The 20,507-nt window shown below is 42.7% G+C and overlaps 1 long non-coding RNA gene across 2 annotated transcripts in view; it reads right to left on the bottom strand.

Moving 5' to 3' along the window:
- The window catches only part of LOC142407668 (uncharacterized), a 500,339-nt gene that overhangs the window by 55,862 nt on the left and 423,970 nt on the right, over positions 1-20,507 (bottom strand). The window lies entirely within an intron of this gene.

The following is a 20,507-nucleotide window of genomic DNA, read 5'->3' as shown; positions in this document are numbered from 1 at the left end:
ATGCCATCACCTTGAGGTGCTGCAAACTCCAGCCTCTTGGCTCTCTTCCTTTCCTTGGCTGAAAAAAAGTATGTGGTGACACCTCTTTGCAAAATTATCTTCATTAAATATCTTCTACTTCTCAGAGATCCCCAAATTGTGCCTGTGAAGACAGGACACCTACTTCTGCTTTGGAGAGAATTCTCTAGGACTTCATAGCAGGATTTTATGAAAGCTATTTGAAGTAACTTTGGTTTAAAACCTCTGTTCAGGATACGCTATATTTCCAAGGAAGATGGAGCCAGCTCAATTTTCTTTGGATTTCAACATTTGTGCATGCTCTTCTTTCCATGCTCTTCTTTCCTTTTTTTTTTTTTTTTTTTTTTCCCCTCTAGTGTCATATTAGAAAGGTTTAATTTTGGAAAGATATTTAGGTCTTAAACACAGAGCCATTTTAGGTGCTCTGCAGTATCTGAGGCACATCTGCATGGGGATGGCACATAACAACACAAGACCTGGAGAAAGATGCCTGTCTGATGTGGTAGTGGGGTATGCCACATGGGCAGGACTCTCTAAGGAATCTGTGATACCATTAGGCACCTACTGAAATCCTGTCTTTGGTGTCAGGGGTAGGAGACATGAAAGCTGAGAGGCTTGACCAGGAAGTAAGTGTGGGTTGGATGGCTGTTGTAGCTTCCTTTTTTAATGGAACATGGCAGAAAACGGGAAAGAAAAAGAACAAGGCAAGTATAAACATGTAAACAAATACGGTTTTGCAAGCTGCCTGCGGTGAAGATAGACGTTCCCGTGCTGGAGACCAAGAGCATTTCTAGCTTACTCTTCTTGTGTTCTGTACTTGGCTTGCAGATGAAAGATTAAGAGTGCACAGGCCAGGAAGGACTATCAATTACTGACACCCCACAGACTGCAATCCTGAATCACTGGCAAAAACATTCAGTACAACCATATAAAATAGCAGTGACAAAACCAAGCAAACAAAGAGAGAGCTTTTTTCCACCCAGAATAAAAATAGCTGGAAAAACCCTCTCTGGCTCCAGAATGCAACACCCTATTCAGGAAAGTAAAAAAGATAGTCATGATGATGGGGAAAAACAACTTATAACTAGTTTACACTTTGTACCAGGCTATTGGTAAAGGATGCTTCTTCAGAGGCTGAGGGGCTACATAAATAGTGTAGAAATAATTAAATCCACTAGTGTTCTCATAGCAGCTTCCAACCTGAATCGAAAGGTTCTTTTTCATATTTTTATTTACTTAGCCTCAGTTGGATGTTCTACAAAACAGAGAAGCCCAGGAAGGAAGGACCTTGCTCGCAGGAGTTGTGAGACAAAAATACACGAATGTGTGAAGGAGCAGCAATGAAAAATCCAGAGGTAGGAGTCATTCCATTGGAAGTTCTTAGTAAAATTTGTTGCATTGGGTGGTGTTTTACCATTGCTCAATTAATGTGTAAGCGGATAGGTGCTCTTGGTTTTGGCTGCAAGTTAAAGATAGTTACGTGGTCTCCAGGTAGGCTGGCCCATATAAGCTATTGCAGTGTAATAGCACTCTGCAGTATCAAACATCTAAGGGGTAAAAAAGAAATAATCAAATTCTCTTCCAGCCTTCAGCTGCTCATTCATTAAGCAACTTCCTTCTGTATCAAATCTTTCAAAGCTCTTGCATATCCTTAAGGTTATGGGAGATTATCACCACCTGGGATGCACCCTCTTGGGTGCAAATAATCATAAACTGTGTACTGGAGGTTTTCCGTTTCAGTGGTGTGCAATGCAGGCCAGTGATATCTCAGCTGCATCCCAGGCAGCAGTGGGATCAGCTTGTTGCAATTACCAGCAAGGCATTGTTAGGAATAAAATGCCCTGCCTCCCTGCTGGAGCTTGCTGCTGGCACTTTGATTTCTTGCCACCTCCTCAACATGCTGCCTCCTGATGCAACTCATTTTGCTGCCCTCTTTGCCTGCTCCAGTTGTAGGTATCACACCCTCCAGAAGCTGATACAGCATGAGGCCTGTCACTACCCTTTCAGGAGATAAGAAGGGTCTATGTAACCTGAAACTCATTGTCCTCATTAATTATTCCTGTAATGTGGTTTTGCTCCTCTTCAGATTCCTTTTTGGTAAAGGCTTCCCCCGAGAGGTATATTTATGACTGTTGCCCTAATCCATACTTTCCTTTCCTCAAGGTTCTCGATAAATGCTAGAATCTAACTATCCCTTCTTTTATTCTGAAACCTGAAGTCAAACTAGTGAAAAATCTGTGTATACCATATCTCTCTTCAGCTCTCACTGTCTCCTGTCACTATTTGGGTGAAATAGATACAGTTGTCTTTTAATCAGATATAAACTTTAGTCAGAGTCTCAATAATTGTTTTTTATCTTTAGAAACTTTCTCTGAGTTTCTTCATGTGCTTTAATTTTTATTACCTTATCTTTTTTCTTTTGGCTGATTCCTGAGAGGGAACAGGGCTTTAGTAATCTGCAAGCGGGCTTGGAGAACACAGCTCTTCAGCTGAGCACTGTGTGTGCTGTTGAGTCCAGGACATGTCAGAAAGACTGCTGCCATTTGCATCAGCCCTGAATCTTCAAAGAGCAGGGCTTCTGCTGCCTCAGGTAAGTGTCTGCCTCCACAAGCATAGTGTGTCTGCCCACACCACTTCCAGTAATATTAACATCAACCAGTTTTACCTCCTTGTGGTCCCTCATCTATTTCTACTTGCCCCCTCCTTAAAGAGCAATATGAAAGCTGACTTCCCATTTTTAAGGTGTTTATGAGTGCAGTGAAATTCTGGTTCATGCCAAGATGCTACAGCAACCACAATAAAAAAACCCTAGTTATTTGCTATGTGAGCAGCTGTTGTGGTTTAACCCTGGCTGGCAGGTCAGTACCACACAGCCTCTGCCTCACTCCCCTGCAATGGGATGGGGGACAGAATTATAAGGCTAAAAGTGAGAAAACTCGTGTGTTGAGATAAAGACATTTTAACAAGTAAAAAAAAACAATTTTCCACCCCCTAAAAAACTCAAAGAAAAACAAGTTGTGCAAAAAACCCTCCAAAACACAATTGCTCACCACCAGCTGACCAACACCCAGCCAGTCATCAAGCAATGGCAGCCCTGGCAAACTTTCCCTCCAGTTTTTATTGCTGATCACTATGTCATATAGTATGAAATGTCCCTTTGGTCAGTTGGGGTCAGCTGTCCCAGCTGTGTCCCCTCCCAACTTCTTGCCTCCCCCAGGCTACTTGCTGTCAGGGCAGTGTGAGAAACAGAAAAGGCCTTGACTGTGTGTAAGCACTGCTCAGCAATAACTAAAACATCCCTGTGTTATCAACACTGTTTTCAGCACAAATCCAAACCAGCACCATACAAGCTACTGTGATGAAAATTAACTCTATCTCAGCCATCCACACTGGAACTACAATCTGCCTCAAAGGCAAAAGGATAACCAAATGAACTGTGATGGTGATAATAATAAACATTTTCTGGCAGAATATGAGGTGTGAAGAGATCACTTGTATTTCATTATCATGATCTTGAGTCGCAGAGGAATAAAGTGACCAGATTTTTTAGTTGCTTTCTATTTTGTTAGTTTATCTTCTCAGGTGCTTTGGTTGGTATACCTTTGGTCAGCATTTTATGTATTACACATTCTCTCTGTATATGCATATTTAATATAAAATATTATACATATAGCAGTATTTAACACATGTTCTTATCCTAACCCATGACTCAAGACTGACCAGAACAGGTCACAGATTTATAACTAGTGTGGTCCTAGTTTAAGTGCCTGAAAATGCAAAATAGGGCTCTCCGCCAAAAGAGAGTTCAGTGCCTAATTTGTCCACCTTACAACGTATGCCAGTAACTGGCCGAACGCACATTCAGTTCTATACTTCAGGGTTCCACAACAAATGAAAATGTCTCCTTCAGTAAATGGAAACCTTTTGGTGAATGAATCAGAGACCGCATCAGGGCCGAAACTGCAAATAAGTAAATTTAATTACAAGATTTAATTGGGTCCATGTGTTCAGTATCAACAGCTTCTAAGGAGGGTTTGTTACTGGTGAAGAACAACAGCCAGCAGGAAATAGTGGCATGCTGAATTAAACTTGAACACTCTAATCAAGACAAGGCATGGATGTAAATTCTGCTTCTTTCATGTATCACTCCCCAATATTATTAGCTAACAACTATTTCTTTGCTCTGTTTCTTTGAGGCAACAGATTGGGTTGGATGACATTTATTTTCTGTGCTATTGGTTAAAAGGACAAGTAAAGATTTTCTAAAGTAATTTCAAGCAAAGGAATAACTCAAGCAAATTAGCAATGCCACTGAGGTGGAGGAGAAAGAAACCCTATTCAATGCTGCTGATTATACAGTGTCCTTTATTGTGTCCAAATAAAGAAATACTGAGAATGCTAAGAATAATATTTCATAGGAAAAAAATGTTTATATCGTGGAAAATAATGTGATGTCTGTGATGCTGAACTTGACCTGTGCTTTACTAAGGGACTCATGATTGCTCACAGACATTAAAAATACACCCTTTTCTCATTGTATTCACTGAGTGATGGGGATATATGGATGGTTACAGAAAGGTGGCAAACAGATGGCTCCAGCTAAACACAACTTAATTGTTCCTCTGTAGCTATTAATTTCTAAGATACAGTTGCTAATTATGCAAAGTTGTGTCCCTCTTCTCCTGTCTTATCAAAGGACAAGACTGCAGTGCAACTCATTTAGACAAATTTTTTTTTTGCTTTTGTGGAAACTCTTCAATTATTAATCAAAACAGTAGACTGATCAAAGCCTCCTGCCATTTAAAATGAAAATATTTTGGAAACTCTTTAATGGTCTTTTTAATAACCTGATGAATCTGCCAGTAGCATAAAAAAACCCCACTTTTTATGTGAATCTATGATGTCTGATAACATGTGCTGCCTATTTTAGGATATCATATGAGATTTATAGGCATAATTTTTAATCACTGACACTAAAGCAAAATTTTAAAGACTAGAAGATAACCACTAGATGATATTCCACCTAGTAGCTCTTGGTTGGTTCCAGCCTATAGGGTCCTTTCTTTTGGAGAGGATGGAAGCAGCTATTTGAAGAGCAGACCTCCCTGAAGAGCTGAATAGCCTTTGTGTGCCTCTGGCTCTTTGTCTGTCTATGCAGAGACCAGAGGCTTGCCTCGCTCTGTGTATACATGCATGCATAAAGGCCATCCTCTCAAGTGCAAAAGCAGAATTAGAAATCTGTCCCAGGCTGTCGCATTTCTTTAGGACATTTGTCACATTTCTTTCCAGAGAGAATCAGGAAATACAGAACATGTAAGTAATCTTTTCAATCAAACTGTAGTAATGGTACTTTGCATTCTGACACCTCGAATACTGTGTGCACCTTGAATACTGTGTTCAGTTTGGGCCCCTCACTACAAGAGGGACATTGAGGTGCTGGAGCATGTCCAGAGAAGGGCAACGAAGCTGGTGAAGGGTCTAGAGCAGAAGTCTTATGAAAAGCAGCTGAAGGAACTGGGGTTGTTTAGCCTGGAGAAAAGGAGGCTGAGGGGAGACCTTATTGCTCTCTACAACTACCTGAAAGGAGGTTGTAGCAAGGTGGGTGTCGGTCTCTTCTCCCAAGTAACAAGCCATAGGACAAGAGGAAATGGCCTCAAGTTGTGCCAAGGAAGGTTTAGATTGGATATTAGGAAAAATTTCTTCACCAAAAGGGTTGTCAAGCATTGGAACAGGCTGCCCAGGGAAGTGGTTGAGTCACCATCCCTTTAAGTATTTAGAAGATGTGTAGATGTGGTGCTTAGGGACATGGTCTAGTGGTGGATTTGGCAGTGTTAGGTTAGTGCTTGGACTTGTTGATCTTAGAGGTCCTTTCCAACCTAAATGATTCTATGAGTCTATGATTCTATGACTTATTCAGAGTCCCAGATGATGACAGGAACCTGCTGGGGGAATCTACAGTATATACACATTTGGTGTCGGTCAGAGGATTGCCCAGGGATCCTGCCTTCTTGCTCTACCCCATCAATGGCTCTGGCTACTCTGCTTATTCTCAAAGAAAAGGACTTCCCAAAGAAGGAAGACAAACTAGCAAAGTCCAAGTAGAGTGTTCAGCTAGAGCTGGGAGAAGAAGTTCCTTGATTGCATCAGTTCAGCAAAGCACTTGGGTTAAAATTTGAAAATTCTGGGCCATTACTAAATATTCTACTCAGTTTATTGCAATATATTCCTGCATGTCATGCAGACACAATGCAGCATTTCCTAGGGTTTAGTTTTAAAAGGGAACATGATACAGAATGCATCATGTAGGGCACCATACTGGAATTTAGCAGACTGAGCCAAGAGTGAAGGTGTGCAGGTTTTGACCAACAAAACCAAAATTTTCCTCAGATGGCAGTAGCATTTCAGATTCAGAACCAAATATTAAAGAATTGTCTACTGAATCCTCTAGTCCTCTATACAGCATTCCAAAGACAATTCAAGCTTTTTGAGCGAAATATCTTAGGGGGCCTAAATTGTGTGGGAAAAGAAACTAGGTGTGCAAACAATTAGCTGCACATATTATATATGTGTGTGTGTCTACCTGCTATAGGTAGTCTTTCTGTGAGATGAACTGTCACTTCTGTCCATGACTGTGGATACAAAATTTAGGACCTCCATTAAGATGATATCTTTCAAATATAAACTGTCTGACTACTGGGAAGAAACACATTGGTTTAGAAAGAGGAGATGGCAATAACAAATAACCAATTGTCTAAGAACCATCTTTGCAGCATGACATAGTGCCAAGACTGTTCCAGTAATATTGCACCAGAATTCAAATCATTCCAATAATGAAGACTATGTTTTCAAAAGCAGTGGATGGTTCTGGTGTTAGAATCAAGAAAGTGTATCCTTTCTCAGCCGAGAGAGACCAAAGAGCAACTTGGTTGTAAGGCTGAAATTATCTACTGCTTGTGAAACTTTGGGCACCGTGACTGCAGAGGAGCTTTAATTCTGGCCTGAGGTGATAGGGAGAGCTTTCAAGTGGTGTCATGCTTATCTGAATCTTCAGAGAGCATTATGCAGGAAATCAAACTGGTAATCCTATCAGATGAATCTTTTGAAAACTTTTTAATACTTATGCTTCTTGTTGGAGTAGAAAGCCATGGGTGGATCCAAGGCCCAACAGCAATAATTGGGAACTGTTGTTTAGGAATTACTTCAAAGGACTTTGGATCAAACTCATTGTGACAGCAGGCTTTCCCTTGGTATTTTAATACTTCCATACCCAGCTTTATCCAAAGCAGGCAGTGAAATGAAAGGCAAAAGTAAGGCAAATTTTTTTCTGATCTTGAAGGGAATGTGAAGACCAGTGTAATTACCAAAGAGAAACCGTTCTGACATGAATAGGCATGTGTAAGAAAAGAGAAGCCGTAAAGGGAACTGATGCATGATCAGTAGAAAGTGAAGGATAATAAGTGCGTTGCCTATGCTGCAGGTCAAACTCCCAAGGCAATGGCCACTCTACATCTGTTCCTTTCTGTGTCTGGAAGTAATTCTGAAAAGTGAACACATATGGGGCCATATGTTGTGCAAGCCCAAAGGTGTCTGTGGAATGGTTTAACGTGAATCTCTCTCTCAAAAAAAGATGAAAACCAAAAAAACCCCTCAAACCAACATTATTTATTTTAATCATTTTTATAACCCACCTGTCAGAGGTGGAAAATTTAATTATTTACAAGTAATACATGCAGTTTTCAGAGCAGCTGTGTAGTAGTAAGCTCATTTATAAATGTATTTCATGACAGTGATGCTGCCAGTTATTTATTTATGAAGGTCCCAAGACAGACATTCAATGTGGAAAATTCTTGAAGTGAAATAAAGAACATATAGATAATTATGATGGCATTTTTTCAGCAGAGGCATTACATATCTTTTCCACAATTCACAAAACTTTTTAAAAACCACATAATGGGTTTCCTTTACTTTCTAGCTATTCAGCACAAATGTGGTTGTCTATTCAGTTCTAGTTAGCCACCCTCTTGGAAACCTCCTGTGGAAAGCTAAAAGAGGATGTAATCGATATCCCCATATTCTGAATCCTCAGCCCTTACTGAGAAATACCCTTACTAATACACAGTTGAAATATTTAAGATGTGTTTTGAAGCTGATTCTCTTTTGGAGTTGCAGTAGGAAGAGAAAACCCTTTGAGACTCAATTACTGTAAAGACTATTTAGCTTTTCCGTTTTCAAATACATGCTTACCAACCACAGTCATGGTTGCTTGTCAGTAAAGAACTATTGCCATATATCATTATGAAATTAAGGTCTGTTTTCAAGGCACCGTTACAGTAGCACAAAGGCATGAAAATATACTGGAAAGGCAGCGAGATGGCGTTTGCTTCAGGCTGTATGCAGCATCTCTCTTTTCTTCTTTGTCACATTTCTGACGCTACCCATCTGTTTACACCAGATTATTCCCTGCTGTTCGTGAGTTGAGGGAAAGGGAGACAGGAGCTTGTGCGGCACCCACCACAGACTCTGAAAAATTAGAAATGGAAAAGGTTAGTTAGCTAATTAGCCACATCAAATGGTTGTATTGGATTATGAAGGGGAAGTTTATTACCAACACATGTATTGTCACAAGGGAACAGGCAGTGGGTCATGCACCATGGAGGGGCAAGCTGTCATGTGCAAGCATCGCAGACCATCTGACCAAACAGGAGAGTCAGGCTGATGGATTGAGAGCTAGCCCCAGTTTTTTTCATTGCTGAAGCAAAGTACACGTTGATGGCCATGGTAACTAGCGGGTGGATCAGTCAGAAACCACAGAGTGGAGGTAATGTGCGTGTAATCCCAGTGAGCTCTAGATTTATGGACCGTCCAACTGATTCACAGGATGGGCCTAATAACACTAGGCCAAAACCTACATACATAGAGGGAAGTAGCCAAGGCTAGCCTTCTCCTGCTTCCTTTCATACATTTTTAGCACTGTATTTTTTTTTTTTAAAGGAAGCAAAGAAAGCTAAGTGGAGGTCAGAACCCAGGTTTGATCCAAGGAGACCTGCCCCCTGCATCTGGTATCTGGTTCTCCAAGTCACTTGAAGGTAATATAACAGAAATCTCTTGGTTATGTCTATGCCTGACAGCTGGAGGAACCTGGGCTCCAAACCAGCCAAAGGCAAATCACTTAAACATTTTGTTTCTCCACTTGTGCAACAAGGATGATAATAGTGTCTCTGTGGAAAAAGATGGCTGCAGGACTCTATTTTTGCTTCTGTAGATTCTGTAAATTTACTCAGCTTCAGTTCCTCTGCAGTCTCATCAGCTTCAGCTGGAATTGCAATCTTTGCCTCTGTGCGCCCCCCCCCCCCCCCCCCCCCCCCGACCTCCTCCTCCGTCCTGCTATGCTCCTCTCCCGGACCCTGTGCCTGTTCTCCTCCCCTGGGGCCAGGATTTCTCATGTCAGCAGTGGATGTATTTTTCATTTCTTTCCTCTCTTTCTTCCCATATACTCTATGTATTTCATTTTGCATCCTGCTTTCCTTTAACTACCTTTGGGGACCCCCAGGCTCGTCGCTCATGCAAAAATAGATTGCACTGAGAATAGAGCTCAGGCTGGGATATTGCAGCAAAGGAAAGATACATCTGATGAGGTAAATGCTGGCCCAGTGTCCTGAAGAAACCACAGAGCAGCATTAACATTTCCAGGCAGCTGGCTCAGCAGTGAAGTGTTCTCCTACTGGTTAAGCAGCAGTCGTCAGTGCTCTCGCAGTGCCGCGCTCCGCAGGAATGAAGGGAGTAGCAGGCTAGCGGTGCTATGAAAAACATGTGCTTGCTTTGCTTGTGGTTGGGACAGGACGCACAAAGCATGGCTCCAAAAATCTCCTCTGCATCACCTTCTCCTGGTCCACCTAAAAAGAAACCACAGCCAGCAGCTCAGAAGAGACTGCCCACCCTGTTGTCTCTCCAGAGGCAAAGAACGTAATTGCTGCTGTCAAGCCTTTATCGCCATCAGCATCTTTGCAGTGGTGAGTGTTCAATGGTAACTGTGATATACATAACTCTTTAAACAAACCACATTGCCGCGACGAACACGAGCTGAAGTCATGTTTACATGCTGACAGATGCAACCTGCAGCCGCTTGTGGTTTACAGCCATGCACAAATAATAGTGTAGACAAACTGGATCTGATTTTTCTCACTTGATCTGTTGAACTCAGCAGTGTTATGCTGCTGTAAAGGAAAGAACAGCTAGACCTGTAGTGTCTTGGCAGGTTTAACTGAGGACAGTCTGTATTTAAAGGGCCACAGGTCAGGTCATGGTTTGGGCTCTGTAACTGCACAGGGGCAAATGAGGATGCAAAACGCTCCTTCCCCTCACACTGTGGCCTTTCCACGTGCTTCCTCTCTGACCTCACGTCCAGGCATACAATGGCAAATGGGCAAAGGCAGCTTCCCAGTGTCCTACCTCTCCCAATTCAAAGGCCATCAGGACTGGGATTCAGTCACGATGTTAATGGGGAACAGACACTCCCTGTCCTACTTTACAAAACATGCACTGTACCACACAATGACAACAGGAGGCTGCAACTCATTTGTCCTCTTACCACCAGCAAATGAAGTCACTAGGCCTTTCCAGGGGGGAAGAGCATGGAGGGCAATAATCTGCTGCTGAAGAGTCACACAAGAACAAGAAGAGAAAACTTGGGGGTGTCTGTACTGCTGTGAGCCGAGGCTGGAAGAGGATGGTGATGGATATCATATGTTAGGTTGCAGCACACACAGAGAAGCATGGCTGATGTTTTATACTACTTAAAGCCACTGCCTAAATATTGTAGTGTTCAAAAAAAATTTTCCAGTGGTTCCATCCCATGGAGATCTTGTTCCATTGTAGAATATTTTGTACCATTTGTCATATTTCTTAAAGTGTAGCTCTGTTGCTGCAGCACAGGAAGGGACAAAACACCTTCTGTGCTGCCTCGTAATCCTGCCAGTAAGTTTCAAATGCAGCATCTGTTTAAAGCAGCATCAAGACAGGATGAAAAGTAACACTCTAGCAGGGAAGAGGTTAAGTGTATTTGAACTTATTTGTTTCATGTTCCTTTTCTTTGCTTGAGCTTTTCCTACAAGCTTCTACACCCTCATTAATTGCAGCTGACCATAAAAGCCTACAGGTGATCCAAAAGCTTTAAAGGTAGGATTTTCAGGGATAGAGTTTAATTGCTTATAAAACCTCCATGCACACATTGAGCTCAGGGAGGATTCCTGCAGGCTCACCATCAAAAACCTGTTTGATTTGTATTTGCCAACTTTCCTGGTAATATCACATGCTCACATTAATTATTTCATTAGAGGACCAAACAAGAACTTACAAGAGAAGTGAATACATGTTCTCTACACTGTTTAAATATGAGTCATTAATAGCAGAAAAGGCCACAGAATAAAACATGAACATGCAGGCATGCAATTAGTTATCTTATAGACAACCACCACTGATGTTTCACAGCTTCTATTTTCATAGTATTTGTTTAGCTTTTCTGTCTTTGAAGACAAACTGTTCTGACACAGCTGTCAGCATCTGTGAAAAGTTTTCTTTAAAGGCCTAGTGAATATTATGGCAATGTTTTTTATATTTTTGGTTCCTTTTTTTTTCCAAAGTACCTTTTTCTCTTAAGAAGCAGACAAGCTTATGAAACAAGCTTATGAAACAGACCATACAACACTGCAAGAAGATGTAAGTTCATGATCTAAAGGAATGCTGAGGCAAACTATTTCGACCCTGACCCAGAGTTCTCAAAAATTATGTTCAGAGACGCCAGGAATTATCTGGCAGTTGTGAAGGCTGATAAACAAATTACCATCAAAATGATTTGCTGCTGGTGTAGAGAAAATACAGAAGTGAGATATACCCATCATCTTTGGAGTGAATAGGTTCATAATTGGGAAGAAATTGTTACATGGATGTAGTAGAAGCTATGTGGATTAAGTTTTGGCTTCTGAACCACTACAGTAAATCCTACCCTATGGGATAGGTAAAATCCAGAATATATTATTGTTTAGTGCTCTCTGGACTTTATTACAAGTTTTTCCAAATTAAAGCTACTTTAACTTACATTTGTAGATCAAACTGTCCCAAGGGTTTCTTCTCAAGGTCCTACAGTGAGTACGGCTCAGCTGAGCTTACAAAACCTTATCATGCCCAGGTCTGAGGTCTACTTGATGAAACCATCTACAGCAAACCATTCTTCATTTGGAAACCTGACTAGATACACTGTTTTTTTGGGTTGGTTTTTGGGTTGGTTTTTGGTTTGTGGGTTTTGTGTTTTTTTTTTTTTTTAAATATCTTGTTGCCCAGCAAAGAGAAATGCCAACTTTAATCACCTGTAAAGGTGTGACATAGTACTGTACTGAACCAGTCATAACCCTAAAATATGTGTCCAGATACACCTCAATTTCTGGAATTTCTCATGACACTGTTGGATTTTGTGCAGGCTCCAGGCACACCTGGGGGCAGTGAGCTATAAAACAAACAAATAAACAAAAAAAGAAAAAGAAGAAGAGAGGGGTTCAGAATGTTTTGCTCTTTTTTTGCCCCTTTTAGGGGTTTTACCCGCAGTCCCCTGTGACTTGGGCACAGAACTCTATTCCCAGTCTCACACAGTTGCTTCTTACTTCTTGCTCTCCAGCTTGCATCTTTTATCCAGCACTTATCTTTAGGGATATCTCCAGATAAGCCCTTGATAAGCAGAGGGATACCTCCCTCTAGAGGGATATCTGGCTTATTTCCGGCTCCTGCAGGCCATGGCATCCACATGAGAGGGGTCTAAGAATCCTCATAGAGTCACTTACTGTCAGCCATGTCTGGAGGCAGTAGCCTTCAGATGAGGGGCAATAACTAGCAACTTAGGGCTTGATGAGCATATTTGCCCTTCCTCACGGGGCTTTGCTGACCTGCACTGCCTAGTCATGGGGGCTTTCTCTGAAAGATTGCTTCAAATGTGCAAGGCTCAGGAATTGTTGATATTTGTTCAACTTGCACGTTTTGTGTATGGTTCATAGATTAGTTTGTGGCTTGAATGGCTCAACTGGAAAATGCCTAATGCACTTTATTAGAGTAAATAATGATGTAAGAGGATGAAGAAGGGATGTTTCAAATAGCACTTTTACTTAGAGAGACACAAAAAAGTGTTCCAAAGACTGGAAAAAAAGGCTGAAAGCTATGCTCAGGATGCTGCTGAAGCTGCAAGACAAGAGAAACTTTTAAAAACCAGAGACAGCAGGTTATGAGGAAATGGTGTATAGAAGCAGAGACACAGAGAAAGAAGGAGATTTTAACTCCCATTTCAGTTAGAAAAATGTGCTTGGCAAAAGTGCTACTCTCCAGACTGAAAATGGCAGTCCCATCAGTTTTCCCAACAGCCCCATCAGTTTTCATGGTGAGCATAAACCAGCAAACGCTGCTCACAGTAAGGGTAGAAACCTTGATCAGAAAAGGTGGAAAGATTACCAAATGTCAGCACAGTCATTTTCAGTGTTTGGAAACCTGACAGAGGCCCCTATCCAACTCTCAGCGATCCCAGTGGAAACCCTCTTCCCTAACTGATTTCACTGCAATCCAGACTGAGCCTGTAGAGCAGAACTGGTGCGACCAAGATGGAAAGTTCCTGCAAGTCACGTCAAAATTCCTGTAATCTGCAGCATTTCTGGGAGGCTCGGTTGAAGTTTGTACCCTTCCACTCACATATGCACTGCACACCAGCCAGACAGGATACTCAGACTTACCGACTTTCTAAATATTTCTTGAAACCTCTGGAATGTTTTGGGCAAGATCCAGGAATTGGAAAATATAATCTTGCAGCTTCCTGAGAAAAAAATATAGTGGTAATTATTTGAGAGAGCACTAATTTAGAGTGACTGAGGGAACCCGAAAGTTGCTGAACGGGTGGAACAGCTGGGTGAGGTTCCAGGCAGAGGGACTTGTGCTGGAACTCAAAGCCACGCAGCTGAGATTGAAGCTGCGGGGCTCACGCTAAATTCTGCCTCAGGTTTGTAAGGGCTAGTAACAGCCACAGACAGTGCCATCTAGTGGGTCTGGGACAGCTTTTAACCATTTCTTTGGGCTCTTGGAGTAGCTCTGAGGGCAGCTGCCTGAACCTGGCATTGATGACTCTGTAGCTGAAGGGTCTGGTACATTGATTTTCTCATTGGCACTGTGAAGCATAGCTGCAGCGATAAATATAGGGCAACACACAAGATGTCAGGAAGATCAGAACTTACCGAGAACTGCATAAGACTGAAAAACAGCATATGCCCTGTGCTGAGAAGGGAGAAATACTCCTGGGAACTGTAGGAAATAGCCTTTATTAAGGCTATGTGAGGTTTTTTACCTGCAAAATGAAGAGCAGAGAGGCAAAAACCATGTCCCTCTCTCGCCTCCCACCAGCAACTGGTGAGTAGAAGGACAGATGGGACTCTGAGAATGAGATAGGCTGGTGGAACCATGCTCTGCCCTCCCTCAGAGAGAAACAGGAACAGCCACCAGAAAAAAAACAAGATCAAGGGGATCCTGTATCCTCCCCCTGCCAGGCTGAAGGCAGTAGCTTAAAGGAAAGGAGTGAAGGGAGGCAAGGACTCTGGCAGGCAAACACCCTCCTTGCCCACCTCGCCTTCCCAGGTGCCTCTGTACAACAGGTATGAGGCTCCGGATGTGGAAGGCCAGTCAATGGATGATGTGGATGATGGTTCATCTACACCAGAGATGTTGCCAACGTCAGAAAGACCTACCCCTTGTATTACAACCACCTCCACAAGGAAGAAGAGACCTTATAGTTGTAGGTGACTCCCTTCTGAGGGGAACAGAGGATCCAATATGCTGGACAGACCCTCCTCTTAGGGAAGTCTGCTGCCTCCTTGGGTGCTGGGTTAAGGACATCACTAGAAAACTTCCTAGCCTGGTATGGCCCTCAGACTATTACCCATTGCTGCTCTTCCACTTTGGTGGCAATGAAACCGCAACACGTAGTGCAAGGGCAATCAAAAGAGATTTCAGGGCCTTGGTACAGTTGGTAGGGGGATCTGGAGCACAGATTAATTTTTCCTCTCTCCTTCCAGCTGTGGGCGGTGACATTGGAAGAAACAGACGGGCCCAGCCTAATAATACATGGCTCCGTGGCTGGTGTCACTGTCACAAGTTCGGGTTTTTCAGTAATGGGATGGCCTACATGGCTCCAGGCTTGCTGGCATCAGATGGGATTCACCTTTCGCAAAGGGGGAAGAGGGTCTTTGCTCATGAGCTAGTGGGGCTCATCGACAGAGCTTTAAACTAGACTTGAAGGGGGAGGGGGATAATATCAGGCTTGCCTGTGACAAGCTGTGGGATGGCACACCAAGGTTAGAGGGACAGGGTGCTAGTGAGGGCCCTCAGCCTGTTGCTCTGAGACGTGCTGGCTACACTGCAGCACACTTGAAGTTTTATGAAGATGAGCCAGGGGGTCCTGAGGTAATAGAAGCCGACAGGGAAACACCAGTGAAATACCTCAAAGGAATTAAGGGGTGTTCCTCTAAGAAGGTGACACAGCTGACAGCCCAGCTGAAGTGCCTCTACACCAATGCACGCAGCATGGGCAACAAACAGGTGGAGTTGGAAGCCACTATGTTGCTAGGAAGGTACGACCTAGTTGCCATTACTGAAACTTAGTGGGACAAATCCCATGACTGGAGTGGTAACTTTTCTGACACCTCCTGCTTAAAACCCAAAAAGCCAGAAGGATCGTGAGGCCCCGCTGAAATGGCAGTCAGGTGAAGTCCCTGGTGACTGGGAAAAGGGAAACATTGCACCCATTTTTAAAAAGGGCAGAAAGGAGGACCCTGGGAACTAGCGAGCTGTCAGCCTCTCCTCTGCCTGGGAAGATCATGGAACAGATCCTCCTAGAAGCTATGCTAAGGCACATGGAGGGCAGGGAGGTGATTTGAGGTGGCCAGCATGGCTTCATAAAGGGCAAGTCCTGCCTGACCAACCTAGTGGCCTTCTATGATGGAGTGACTACATCAGTGGACAAGGAAAGAGCTACGGATGTCGTTTATCTGGACTTCTGTAAGGCCTTTGACACAGTCCCCCACAACATCCTTCTCTCTAAATGGGAGAGATACGGATTTGTTGGGTGGACTGTTCAGTGGATGAGGAACTGGTTGGATGGACACATCCAGAGGGTAGTGGTCAACGGCTCAATGTCCAGATGGAGATCAGTGACAAGTGGTTTCCCTCAGGGGTCCATGTACTGTTTAATGTCTTCATCAATGACATAGACAGTGGGATCAAGTGCACCCTCAGCAAGTTTGCAGATGACACCAAGCTCAGTGGTGCAGTTGACACACCTGAGGGATGGGATGCCATCCAGAGGGACCTGGACAAGCTGGAGAAGTGGGCCCATGTGAACCTCATGAGGTTCAACAAGGCCAAGTGCAAGGTGCTGCACCTGGGTCGGGGCAACCCCTGGTACCAATACAGGCTGGGGGATGAAGGGATTGAGAGCAGCCCTCTGTAGAGGGACTTGAGGGTACTGGTGGATGAATAGCTGGACATGAGCCATCAATGTGTGCTCGCAGCCCAGAAGGCTAACCGCATCCTGGGCTGTATCAAATAAAACGTGGCCAGTAGGTCGAGGGAGGTGATTCTGCCCCTCTACTCCACTCTGGTGAGACCCCACCTGGAGTACTGCGTCCAGCTCTGGGGTCCTCAGCACAGGAAAGACACGGACCTGTTGGAGCAGGTCCAGAGGAGGGCCACAAAAATGATCAGAGGGATGGAGAATCTTTCCTGTGAAGAAAGGCTGAGAGAGTTGGAATTATTCAGCCTGGGGAAGAGAAGTCTCCAGGGAGACCTTATTGCAGCCTGTCAGTACTTAAAGGGGGCTTGTAAGAAAGATGGGGACAGACTTTTTAGCAGGGCCTGTAGCGATAGGACAAGGGGTAATGGTTTTAAACTAAAAGAGGGTAGATTTAGACTAGATATAAGGAAGAAATTTTTTACAAGGGTCATGAGGCACTGGAACAGGTTGCCCAGAGAGGTGGTAGATGACCCATCCCTGGAAACATGCAAGGTCAGGTTGGATAGGGCTCTGAGCAACCTGATCTAGTTGAAGATGTCCCTGCTGATTGCAGGGGGGTTGGACTAGATGACCTTTAAAGGTCTCTTCCAACCCAAACTATTCCATGATTCTATGATTTGTTTTTTCTCCCTTGCCTCTCATTCCGTCCCACTGATCTGGGACAGCTAGGGGTCATGCCTGTCTGCTGTCTCTTGCTCCTGTAACCAGAGTTAGACTGATCATCGTGATGGGCTCAGGAAAGAATTTTTTCCCAGCTCTGATTAGGAAAGATCTTTGCATTTTTATTGAAAGTACAAAATCTCTGATGTGGGGAGATGCCAAGAATATTGTCTACAGCTCTTTTTGTAGTAAAGGTCTGGAACTTATTATGAGATGTTGGGAAATACTCTGAGGGTTTTGAAGTGTGGGAAAGAGTAGAGTTCTTTGATCCAACAGTATGTTACCTGGTTGTGGACAGGGGATGGACTCAATGATTCATGTAATCTCTTCTAGTCCTTTGTTCCTCCCTGGGGGTTTTTTCCAGTCTTCTTTTTCTTCCAAGGAAAGAAGAGTGCAAGATTTCATTCCCTGGGTCGATTGCATGCTGCTTCCTCACTTTGTTTAGCAACATGAATAACTGCTGTCCATGACATAATTCACCCGTGTGAATTGGCTGGGGGATGCAAAGCCTGGCCTTGCTCACAGTGGAGAGTGTGCTTAGAGATGGCTTTCAAACCATCAGGGAAGGCTTGTTTGCACTAAATAGTGGTCTGCCTCTGGAGACTGATAGGGTGTAAGTGTTTATGTTCCTTGAAATGAAAGTTGACTGACACATCAGAACATGGTTTCCTTAATATATGTGCAGAGGATCCTGCAAGCAGATGGAGCAACAATGGCACATCAAAGGTACCCAGAAGAGACAAATAAACAACTGAAAACATCAAATCAGTGATAGAAAAGACTTTTTTTTTTTTTTAGCATTAATGTGGCCTCAACTATACCTTCCAGAGTTATACCCTGCATCTGCAGTTTCTTTCTTGAATATTGAAGGAACCAGACAAAGAATATCATTGTGTAAACTTGTGCACAGATATTGTTGTTGATTTTCTACCTTAGTACGCATACATTTTGTTCTTAATATAGCTGCTAATAAAGGAACATCTTTCTTCCAAAAAAGGATACAGACTTATCCAACTCAGAGTATCCAGCATGACTGGATTCCCATTCTTCTGTTTTTATGTTCCAGTTTTGTTAGGGTGACATTGTGAATGCTATTAATTTGAATTGACTTTATGAAGAACATTGAATCAAGGACATAATAAATACTGGCGAAAGAGAGGAAAAAATTGTGATTAAAATAAATAGGCCATATTTGTTTTTTATCAAGCTCTCCTCTTGTGCACACATGCAGAGATTTTTTTCATTTCGTAAAAAAAGCTATAGCTATATAAAAATGAATGTATATATATAAAATACTTAAAGCATTGTAAAAGAAAAAAAATAACACCCCAAACTCCTTGTCTTCTCATGGCAATGGATCCCTATATATCAGTAGCAATTGTCCGTAAGTCCTAAAAGAAGACTAAGTTACTCCAATAAGGACTTCAAGTGCAAATGGTTAAGCGGACATTACGATCTTATAGCAAGTCTGAATTCAGCTAAGTCTGAATTCCACAGTTTCAGCTGTGGAAAGAACAAATCCAAAAGTCACAAAGGGATGTTGATAGCACATAGTTCCGAATATACATGACTCTGCTAGTCAGTAAGTGAGCCAATAATTAAATAATACAATACAGTAAAGCTATAAACACATATTAACCATTTAGCAATTTGGGTCCTGATCCAGGAAAACAATTCAGCTTTTGCTTAATTCCAAGCAAAGTCCCTTTGAAGTAAATGGAAAAAAGTTAACTGGGGTCAGAGCCTCAAAGCAGGGGTTCTCCATTTATTCACTTGAGTACCTCCTACACAGAGACAGCTTGTGGATCTCTGCCAGGTCGTGTGCATACACAGCTGTAGGGTGTTTTCAGCCTCTTTCATTCTTTTGGGTTCTTCCCCTTCCCTCCCTTAGCACGTCTATTTTCTTCACCGCTTTATCTCACACTCTTCTTTCTTAAACCAGAACTATCCTCATCCCCTCTCACCTCTTCCCTGAATTATCATGGGAGTATCTCCACACAGGCAAATACCACCCACCGGTGACCTAGATAACCTATTGCTCTGTGGCTCTCTTACCTACCTCCACATAGGGAATTGCTCATGATCAGTTGTTAAATTCTGGTGTAAACATGTTCCCATGACCAGACAGGCTCAGTACAGACAGAGCTAGACCTGCTTCCCTGGCTGCCACCAGCAAGCTGTAGTGATTCCATCTAAAGCAGGATTCCTAAATTTAATTGATGTGGAGACCATCATGTGCAGAACTGGTCTGAAACTGTTCCAACACCATTAGTAGTACATACAGCACAGTCTGGGAAGCTCTGCCTGGAAAGACACGTACATTTAGTGGAGAAAACCACAGTCCCTGAATATCACATACCTTCCCTCATGAGCCATCAGACACATCTTTCATTTAGGCAGGCACAGAATCAATACTTATTCCCGTAACAGGTATCTGACTAACAGGTTAGAAATGTCTGGTGTGAGTCATTCACCATCTTTGCTTCTGTTGCTTGGTGGTCCAAAAAACTGTGAAATACCCACAGAAACGAGGAAAAAAAAAAAAAAGGAATGTAAACATCCATACTGTGTGTAGGAAATCTTTGGTGAATATACATGTCTGTAAACCTTCATGTCCTTTTTCTACAACACAGACCAAATGTGTTTCATTGTTTTCAGTCTCAAGCACACTCTTCTGCTCTAGAGCTATATATATATTTATTTATTTATTTAACTTCTTGTTTTCCCTTGACTTCTTTCCATGTAATTTTCTTCTCTTTCCCTTTGGCTATGCACAGCTTTTTCTGAAAGAACATTCTGTACTCAGTCTCTAAGCAGGTTAGTTTCATGCGCATGGCAACTGATGGGGCTGGGACTGGCAGCACCAGCTCATGGGATTTGTGGATCCCCTCACATTGCTTTTTGAAAATTTGGAGGGGGATACTTTTAGACTGAAAAGCAGAAAATCACATCCAACTTCTATGAATATGAGTCATGTTGCCAACTCATGCTTGCTGTGCTGGAAATTTATTTGGAAGAGATTCTTTTATGTTATTGCTAGCAGCAAATAGTTACTTTGAATCATTTGTCTTTTTTTCCTGGTCTCCATGCTACATCTTGAGCTATTTCTTGTTCAGACAGGTGCCCACTTCCTCTTTCCTGCTTCTCAACAAAGCAACCCCAGCCAAAAAAGGATCAGGTAATGGCTCATTTCTGTCACCAGCAGCACATGCAATGGGAATGCCCTTGTGTATCTCTGAAA

This window comes from Mycteria americana, chromosome 3 (assembly GCF_035582795.1).
Source record: "Mycteria americana isolate JAX WOST 10 ecotype Jacksonville Zoo and Gardens chromosome 3, USCA_MyAme_1.0, whole genome shotgun sequence".
Classification (NCBI taxonomy): domain Eukaryota; kingdom Metazoa; phylum Chordata; class Aves; order Ciconiiformes; family Ciconiidae; genus Mycteria; species Mycteria americana.
Note: the sequence above shows the minus strand (reverse complement) of the source record. Positions and strands in the feature narration are given on the sequence as shown.